Consider the following 10,708-nt stretch of genomic DNA (forward strand, 5'->3'; position numbering starts at 1 on the left):
GGCGGCTACTTGTTAAAATTCCAGACTCCAGCCCCTAGACCAGTCTGGGGGCGGGGGGCAGGGGCCAGGAACCCGCGTGTTCCTAAGGGAGTGTTGTGCACACAGCAATGTAAGAACACTATCCAGGATGGTCGTATAGGGGGGATTTGGAGCTGGGCTCTGCCACTTACTGGTCAGGTGACTGGCACCGACACTTAATGCTGTGTCTCTGTGTCTTAATTTGTAAAGTGGAAAGAACACCTACCTTACAGGGCTGGCGTGAACATTAAATGAGGGGATAAAAGTAGAAGTTCTTTAACATGTGATTATTTGTAGGAAAGCAGCCAGGTAAGAAGGGAGGAAGGAGGGAGGGGTGAAGAGGAAGGAAAGGGGAGTGGGGACAGGGAGGGAGAGACGGAGGCGAGGCTCGCTATCTGGGGTGGGCAGGCAGAGGGTGGCAGAGCAGGTAGGTAATAACTATTCATCTTGGAATGAGGGCGGTGAGCCGCCTGAGGTACTGGTGGGGAGATGCCGGGTTTGCTACCAGAGTGCTGTTAATTACAGACTGTAAAGTCTATTTCTAGAACGCGAAATTAGGAGGTGTTTGTCTTTCTTTTATAAGAAATTGTGCTAAGACACATAGCATAAAATTTATCACCTTAACTAATTTTAAAGGTACAGTTCGATAGTGCTAAGTGCACTCACATTGGGAATAGGTCTCAGAACGTTTTCATCCTGCAGCTCTGAGATGCTGCGCCCAGGGAACAAGTCCCCTGCCCCTGCCCCAGCTCCCAGCAGCCACCACCCCACCTGCTCCCGTGAGTCTGGCTTCTCTAGGAACCTCACAAGTGGAATTGACAGTGTTTGCCTTTTGTGACTGGCTTATTTCCCTTTGCACAGTGTCCTCAGGGCTCATCCATGTTGTTGCACGTGACAGGAATTCCTTCCTTTAAAGCTGGGTAATATTCCATTGTTGGCTCGACCACATTTTGTTTACCTATTCGTCATCCGTTCGTGGGCATTTGGTTTGCTTTACCTCTTGGCTATTGTGACTAATGCTACTAAGAAGGTGGGAATACATCTTTGAGGCCCTGCTCTCAGTTCTGTTGGATACATACCCCGACGTGAGATCCTGCATCTTTCTTCTTTTTAAAAAATTGCCTATCGGTCCCAGTGCTTTTAGAGCCGCATGAATTATTCACTGCCCCTGGAGCAAACTCTCTTCCATTTGTGGAAATGGTGTTTTGTTTTTCTAAACTCACCAGGTTGAAATGTTGAGGCAACTTGCCATTTAGATGGGAGGTTCGCTGGACTAGCACGTCTAAAATTCAGGACAGTTTTACACGAGGGGCTCTGCAGAGCGCCGGGGGCCCCTGGTACTGCCAGCAAGTCTGTCCTCAGTCAGAAACCTTGAACCAGCTTCTCACCATTGATGACTAAATTCCTGACATTTATTAAAGTATGGATTGAGTATCGCCCTTAAGCACAGCTTAAAAAGTGTCAAGGTTTGTTTGTGTTCTGAATGCTTAGTTTTTAAATGTCCTGCTAAAGGTGTTGGCTCCATTCTAAGCCTGGTCACCAGCTCAAGGTGTGATATTCACTTAGGCAAAAGTAATTATTAGTGACAGTAAAGGTACATATATTTTCTAACTAGTATTCTTGATAATTTACAGTATTTTTTAGTTCTCATCAAATCAAACTAGACTATCATTGTTTTACCTTGTAACATGGCTGACAACGCTCATAGAGTAGAATTGAAGCTCACTTCCACTTACAGTATTAGCAGGCCGAGGCTCTATCCACTGAGCCAAACTGGTTATGGCTTAAATAATATTTTTATTGATTTCAGAGAGGAAGGGAGAGGGAGAAAGAGATAGAAACATCAATGATGAGAGAGAATCATTGATTGGCTGCCTCCTGCACACCCCCACTGGGGATCGAGCCCACAACCCAGGCATGTGCCCTGACCGGGAATTGAAGTGCGACATCCTGGTTCTTTGGTCGATGCTCAACCACTGAGCCACACCAGCAGGGCTGTAGGAAAGTTTCTAAGCCTCTTATCTGTTAGTGAGGGTCAAACTAGATGACATCTGTGAGGTCCTCCACTTAACTGGGCACCCAGACATCTAGTGATGACCCTGCCCTGAGCAGGTGAAAGCGCACGGGGTGAAGGCAGGGCAGTTTGGATAGTAGGTACAGCCATGTACTTCGTTCTTTTACTTAATCTCTCATAAGAAATGCTTCTTGTTTTCTTTTTTTTTTTAGAAGCATGCATTTTATTCTTTATAATTTCGTGTGTGACAGGTGGGGTTTAAAATTGCATGTGCTCTTACCAGAAGTATAAGCCCCTATGTGACCTGTGTGCCGGTCGGATCTGCTCCAGGTGACAGTTCTGGTGACTCAGCATTTGCATTAGCAATCACACTGCTGTGTTTGTCACAGTGAGTCTGTCTTTTTCTCATGGGGGTGGAAGTGAAGTGTTTGGACTAGATGTAAGTAAGTTGTAAATTGATAAAACAGTTTTTGAACATCATAGGGCTATAAGAAAAAATGATTTAGAATAACTAGTTACGTAAATAATAATATGGCAGGAATTTATAAAAATTCTGAATATAACAATTTGCTAAATAAACACAAATAATGAACACATATTTTAGTTTATTTTGATATTTAATATATTTAAATCATATATTTAAAATAATATGTATTTTAAAATAAGAAACCACTCACACACCTCAGATTCGCAACTTGTTAGTTCTGTGTTTCTTCCATTTTAAATTTGGTCATTCTACAACACATTGATAACCACAGCACTGGGAGTTGTAAGCCAGGTAGAAATTTTGTTAATTTCTGCAATAATTAGGGTTAACCAGACAACTTCAGAATTTTCTTAAGCTAGGAATTAGGGCTTCATATGATATATAAAATAGAATTATTTCCAAACAGTTGTAACTTAACTCCAAAGAAAGGTTGCATTTCTAAGTCCCTGAAGGACATTATCCGAATACCTGGCTACCATCAAGGGCTCGGGGCCCTGAGAGCAGTGAAGCAGTAGGGAGGCTGAGAGGGCAGGCACCAGCGCTAACTACCGAGAGCAGTGCAAACCCCGGGCCCCAAAGGTAGACACCAGGAGAGGAAGGTGATCAGGGCTGGATATGGAAGCTGTGAAACCTACAGGCTGCCATGCCCAGGGCGGCCAGCAGAGGGGGCAGTTTTGGTTTCATGTGCTTGCACATCGCAAAAGTGGTGTGGAGCCAAGCAAGGGCCATGCGTGTGCATTCAGGTAACAGACTTTGCGGTACCGAGTGGGGTCAGGCTGTTCGCTGGCCCCGGCACTCTGAGACTCAGTGCAGCACTCCACCACTGTCTCCTTTAATAACAATAAAATTAAAGGCTGCTCCAGCTCTTGGTAACTCTCCTGCAAGTTCTTACCCCACCCCGGAGCCTCTGTTCCAATCAGAGGACTTGGCTTATTATTTGACAAAGAACATAGGAACCTTTAGACTTGCATATTCTCAAATCTCCCTGTCAAAGACCACATGGCACCTTTAAGATCTGGGACCAGAAGGTGCAGCTGCCGGGCACAGACCCAGCAGGGATTGTCACCAGGAATGTCTGCTCCTTGGAGTTGGCATGCTCCTGCCTCCGCACTGCCCTCTGCTGTGCTCAGCCCCCTGTAGGGCCCAGGTTTTGGGAGTTCCCTGTGCACCAGGTTAAGCTGGCCAGGCAGTAGGTGATTTTCATTCTAGACAGTTTCCTCCAACAGACAGAAGCAGCCCCTGACTCAAAGCAAGGTATGATCTATCTATTGTTTCTTCTCAGTTTCTGAACAGAAGGTCAAACTGTTAAAAAAAACTCCTCATAAGCTCTTAAGTCTCTGCGATTTGGGGTATGTTTTAAAATTGTGATTAAAAAACAAAGTTTACCACCTTAATCATTTTTAACTGTACAGTTCAGTAGTGTTAAGTATATTCACATTGTTGTGAAACAGATCTCTGGAACTTTTTTACCTTGCAAAGGTGAAATTCTATATGTTCAGTATTCTTCTCTCATTCAGCTGTAACTATCCCCAGAAGGGGGCGAGTAGGAGGCAGCCAATCAATGATTCTCTCTCATCATTGATGTTTCCCTCTCTCCCTCTCCCTCTTTCTTCCTCTCTGAAATCAAAAACATATTAAACAACAACAACAAAACACAAGGACTGGGGACACCTTGAAAGTTCTCTGGTCTGCCCTGACTGGTTTGGCTCAGTGGATAGAGCGTTGGCCTGTGGACTGAAGGGTCCCAGGTTCGATTCCAGTCAAGGGCATGTACCATGGTTGTGGGCACATCCCCAGTAGGGGGTGTGCAGGAAGCAGCTGATTGATGTTTCTCTCTCATCAATGTTTCTGACTCTCTATCCCTCACCCTTCCTCTCTGTAAAGAATCAATAAAATATATTAAAAAAAAAGAAAGTCCTCTGGTCGACATCAGCTCTTCTGCATGATGTTACTACTGTTGTTTTATATGAATTTAATTATTTCGTTTAAGGCCAACTTTAAGATGACTGGAGTTTAAAAGAGATAGTTACAGCTGAGAGAAGAGTACTGAACATTTTACAAATGTGTCTATGTTTAGAGAGGTGTGATTTTTAAACTTCTTTATACTTTTTTTACTGTGATAAAACTACGCAGCACAAAATGTACCATTTTAACCAGTCTTTGGGTACAGTTCAGTGGCATTAAGTACATTCACATTGCTGTGCGACCATCACCGCCTTCCGTGTCCAGAGGTTTATCATCCAAACGGAAGCTCTGCACCCACTAAACACTCCCTTTCCTTTATACCTGAAAACCCGTCTTCCTCGGCCATCTCTAGCTCCTCCCTGTGGGAACCACGGCACCCAGCTCAGTGGTTGGCCAGAGGCCCATGTCCGCCATTTTTCATGTCAGGTGAGGACTTACTCACGAGGAAATTCATTGGTGCTTCAAGAGCCTGCCTGAGTGTTTGGTAAAATATGGCCCAGTATTTTATTTCTTAAAAGTGTATTAAAGGGAAATGCTATCAGTTAACTGAATTAAATTGTTAGTTTTAAAAACACTATTGCCCACTTGTGAGCAATGAGGAAGGAAGGGGGTTACTTCTTGGGTCCTCAAGTGTGGCTGTTCCACCTGGGACGGCAGTTCTCCCGGAGACCGGCGACCTGCTCTTCAGTTGAGAAGGTGGTTGGCAGGACCTGGCACAACCAATTCATCTTCCCCCAGTCAGCTGTTTGCCAACTGTGATGTGGGTCTCATTCATTCTTTCACTCGCTCATTTATTTGTCATCAGTAAGTTCCTTCCTTGAGTGAGGCACACCAACCATGGGCAGGGCTTGCTGCCTGTGCGGGAGTGGCACGTGAATGGATAAATCCCAACCCCAATGGCAATGGCTGCTGGGGCCGTCTAGACAGGAAGAAGTGACAGCTGAGCTGTGACTTAAAGGAAGTGGCCGGGGAGGGGGCCATTTCAGGTAGAGGGAGCATTTGCACAGAACCTGCAGGGCCAGCTGGTAGTGTGCCTCCTCCGAGAGGGGCAGCTGTCAAAATGGGAACTCCTGTGGCGTTGAGAGGAAGTGCTGGGCTGCTTGTGTCTATTTTGTACATAAATATAAACGCTTTTATACTTTTCTAAAGCTTTCAGCCACCTTGGGTTCTGGCTAAGACTTCCTTTGTCTTAAACTATAGATACAAAGATTAATGTTGGGAAAGTAGCATAAAAGCTGGTCTTGTAGAAATATTTTATCAGCTAAACACACGGACGGACTGTATACTGAAATCCTGGCTCTGTGACTCCTGATGGTGTGCTGTGCGGTAGAGTATTTTGTTTTATCTCCCTTCTGTGACTAATGCTCATGGAGCCGGCAAGGATGTTACCCGACAGAGGATCAGTGCCAAAGCCGCTCGCCCTGGAAGGAGGACGGCTGCTTCGTTTCATTCTTTGCACCAATACTGAGACGCTCCCAGAGCTACCCAGGGCTAAGCAATCTGTATTCAGCTTGTGGTTCCCAAATCTGGCTTCCTTCTACTGGAAACGACAACAGCGAAACTAAAGCGCATTCACTTAGTTTTAAATATGCATCAAATGGGAAATAGTGACGGCCGGGCAGGCAGCAAAAAGCCACAGGAACGGTCCATGAAGGTTACCAAAACGTGAGCCACTTTGAAACCAGGTGGGCCTGCTCTGCTCTGTATTTCTATTGTATTGGCAACAGAAAGATCTTAGCGTCAAGAATATCCAAGGTCTGCCATGAGAAATAGACGAGAAGGGATTAGAATGACTGTGGCACCCATCATGCATTTCTGATATTCAAACTGTAGAGCAGACTCTTCCAGGAATCCATGGTAAATCTCGAAGGACAGAAAAGGGCCGAGAATAATCTTCTGGGGGCCAGGTGCTCTTCACAAGCTCTGAAAAAACCCAAGGAGAGTTTCCCCCGTTGCCCTGGGTCCCCCTTGAGGTTCCCCCTTTTTAGCTTCCTCTGGAGAAGCTGGGAGAACCCCTCCCGATTACTTTTCGAGGGGCTTTTAGGAACGAATGAGAAACCCTAAAAGCAGTGGCTCTCAACCTTGGCTGCACATTAGAATCACCTGGGAATCTTTTTAAAATCCTGATTTCTGGGCTTCATCTCTGGAAATTCTGTTTCTTTGTTATGGGGTGGGGCCACAACATTAGTAACAAAGAAACAGAATTTCCGGAGGATGAGGCCCAGAAATCAGGATTTAAAAAAGATTCCCAGGTGATTCTAATGTGCAGCCAAGGTTGAGAACCACTGCCCTAAAGGAAGGAAGATGCTACACGTTATAAAATAATGACAATTGGTGGAGTGCTTTGCTTTCTAGCAGACACTGTATAGAAAATGGTCCCTGCATGGGAGAGCTGGCAAACTCTCAGGAAGAGGGGCATGGTTGACTCACCCAATGATAAAGCTAAGTTAAAGGACACAAAAGAGGACTTTTATGGGCATGTACACACACATACACACACATACACACACACACACACAGCGATTTCTGACTGGTGTTCTGTGCAGTGACTGCTGAGCCCCACTGTGGCTGTGGGACCAGTGGAGGTATAATCTGCTTTATTGAATGGCATCCTACATGCACTGCTAGGGTATTTTACTCTATTCACTCAGCCTGGGAAGGGCAGGCAGAACACAGGCCACGGGGAGAGAGGAGAGCCCAGGGAGGAAGTTATAGAGCTCTCTTCTCTCTTGCAGGCTTGTCTCCTCTGCGTACTCCCTTCTGCCAAGGGTCAGGAGAAAATGGGGTGACACCTTCCCCTCCCTGTCCCTGTCCCATGTCACCTCCCAGCACAGCACTCCCTGCCCCGCCCAGGCTCATGACAGACAGTGTGGCCTTTCCACTTTGGAAAATGAGAATCCCCAGAAGACAGGCAGAAATGGACACAGTAAGTGATGGAAATTACTGGGTATCAGGAGAGATCATGCCCCGAAAGAGAAGATTGGGGAGGCGTTGATAGGGTGGAATTGCCTGAGATTCTCTAATGACATGAAATTTGCTTATTTTCTGTGGCTTCTGCTCCAAATAAGAGTTTTGTTTCTCACACGGTGCAGTGTGCAGTGTAACCCAGTGTTCATCATGGGGACCCCCAGGGGGTTGGCCAGAGGCCTACGGGCCTGATGGAGGGAAGTTGCGATATTGGCACCCTAACCAGAAAGAAGCAGAAAGAAAACAGGCTGTCATGGACTGGATGCGTGTGTTGAAATGTAAGCCCAATGTGATGGTTGTTATGTGCTAAAGTGGGGCCTGTGGGAGGTGATGAGGTCATGAGGGTGGGGTCCTCATGAACAGGATTTACCTGCATAAGAAGAGGCCTGAGGTGCCCTTGACCCTTCCCCCCTGTGAGGGCGCAAGGAGAGGTCAGCAGGCTGCAACCTGAGAGAGCTCACCCGAACCTGGCCTCGCGGGCACCTTGGCTTTTGACTTGCAGCCTCCAGGACTGTCATCTCCACTAAATGCCAGTTCCAGGAGGCAGGCCTTCCGTGTGGTTTGCTGCTGTATTCCCAGCACCCAGGACAGCGCCTCGCTTGTCTTCCGCACTCAGTAGTTATTGAATGAATATGTGAGACATCTCACTAACCCTAACCCTCCCCCAAAAGTATCACTCTAGGCCAGTGATGGTGAACCTTTTGAGCTTGGCGTGTCAGCATGGTGCCGTGTCACATATAGAAATTTTTTGACATTTGCAACCATAGTAAAACAAAGACTTATATTTTTGATATTTATTTTATATATTTAAATGCCATTTAACAAAGAAAAATCAACCAAAAAAATGAGTTCGCGTGTCACCTCTGACATGCGTGTCATAGGTTCGCCATCACTGCTCTAGGCACACAAACTTGGTTCACACCCTTTCTCTTCTGAATGATCAACTTTGGACTGAAATCGACTCTCACCTTTGGAATTTAGCATGAAAGGAACTGATGAGGGTAAAATGATTAAGGATCGAAATGAGAGTCCAGGAGTGGAAAGTCTTTCTCAGCTTGTGGGATAGCGACCTCCCCTTAAGCTACGATAGTGACCACGTCCACAGATGAACGTTGCCAGTTTGCTGATGACTGGCAGCCCGCACGTGATCCTATGGTCCCCAGGACACCAGTAGATCATATGCAAATATCGTTTGCACATTCATCAAGATACCACATGGACAGTGTAAGCTGCTTTAATTATCTTCAAGAAGAAACAGCCGCCTCTGGCACATGCACTCGGCTGCCTCTGTTGGCAACCGACCTGGAAATTATTTCAGAAGACAGATATTAAAGAGGAGTGGAATCTGTTCTGTTCTGCCCTCTGCGTAGCAATTAGAAGTTGCCAGGCTGATTCTGGATTTTCATTTCTGATTCATACTTTTAGACATATTTTAGCTATAAAATTAATGAGCGACTCCTGAGGTATAAATAATGAACAAGCTAAATTGCATTTTATGAAAATATAAAAGTCCCATGAAGCATTCCCAAAGAAGTTATGTTGGTTTAATAATTAAGCAAGAAGGAATATAAAATAAGAATTTCATTCTCAGCCAGGTAATGGACCTTAATTTTTTGCATTTTGTGCTTAGGGTTATAACAGGGAGTCACTGTTTTCACCTAGGGATATCAATGGAATAAATAAATTGGTGTTTATAGACGCTCTGGACTTTTAGAAGCAAGTATGTAATTTTTCATTCATAAAATGAGTGGGTTTTGTTAACCTAGCCTGAGGTTAGGTTAATAATATTCACCTGAGGATGGATGGATATACATATATATATTCATATTCCCATTGCTTTTCAGAGAGAGTAGAAGAAGAGGGAAGGAGAAAGAGAGAGAAAGAGAATCATTGATGTGAAAGAGATACATGGACTGGTTGCCTTCCACACGCACTCCTACCGGCGACAGGAAGTGAACCTGCGACCCAGGTACATGCCCTTGCCCAGGAATCAAACTGGAGACCCTTTGGTGCATGGGCTGACACCCTAACCACTGAATGAACAACACTGGCCAAGGTATAACCTAAATCTTGAAGTAAAGCTGTCAAATCCTTAGATGTGAAGACATGAGAAATCCATCAATCATCTCTCTATGTGTCAATGAATGGTTTGGTTGCATCATTAGAATCTTTCAGTCTAATAGAAAATAAAATTATAGGTAGTTTCTTTAAAGACTAACTCTTTAGGCTGCTAAACCCACAGAATGAAAACCCTTGAAACTACAAGAATTCTAAAAACCTAAGTTGGACCTGAAAAAGCCACCATTAAAACTAAAGTTAGGGAGTACTTTATACACAATTGAATTTTCCAAAGGAAATGATGACAAACTGGGTAACAACAACATGAAACCTGTATAGAGGCACTGGAGGGTGGCCCAGAGCAGGCAGAGACTGGCGGGGATTCAAGGACTCGGAGGGTGGATGGGAATTTCCAGTCTGCTGGGCCTGGGGGTTATAACTCGAGGAGGTGGCCAGTCTAGTTGACCTGAGGTGTTATCACGTGGTGGAGTTCAGGGCTGTGACTGGAGAGGGAGAAGGAAAATCCTGTAAAGGAGAGAGCCAAAATGAGGCAACCCTAAAATGCACATTAAATTTCCCTCAAGTCCTTGGGTAGCAGTTTTGAATTTTGCATACATGGAGGAGTCCAGAGGAAAGAAGCATCTAGAAGCTGAAAGAGTTGAGCAGAGATTTCAACTGCTATCTCTTCAGGGAAGCAGAGCTTGGAGTACAAGACCCAAGTTAGAGGGGCTCAGCAACACTTCAGGCTTCCCACTGAAACCCCAGAAGTGCCATGCATTAAGGCTAAAGAACAAGTCCCAGAACGGAGGGATTTTCCTTAGATCTAACGGCAAAACCTAAATAGAACCATTTTTACAAAGCATAGAGCCAAGCCTCACAAGTCCAAAGTGATCCACCACTAACTTAACACCTTGCTGACCGGTCATGAGATAACTTGTATCTGCACTTACATTAATTTAAATAATTCGAAGGTCTGAAAGCACTGTAGAGTTTTAAAATTACTTAAATTAATGTAAGTGCAGACATGAGTTATCTCATGACTGGTCAGCAAGGTGTTAATTGCCTACTAGAACACAAATCAATACTCCTCAAAAGAAGATAATAGAATCTAGCATCTCTAAGCTGTAATATCCACAATATTCAACATACAGTTAAAATTGGGTGTGAAAGAAATAGGCAGATGTGATTCACAGTCAAGA

Source organism: Myotis lucifugus, unplaced genomic scaffold, assembly GCF_000147115.1.
Source record: "Myotis lucifugus unplaced genomic scaffold, Myoluc2.0 scaffold_586, whole genome shotgun sequence".
Classification (NCBI taxonomy): domain Eukaryota; kingdom Metazoa; phylum Chordata; class Mammalia; order Chiroptera; family Vespertilionidae; genus Myotis; species Myotis lucifugus.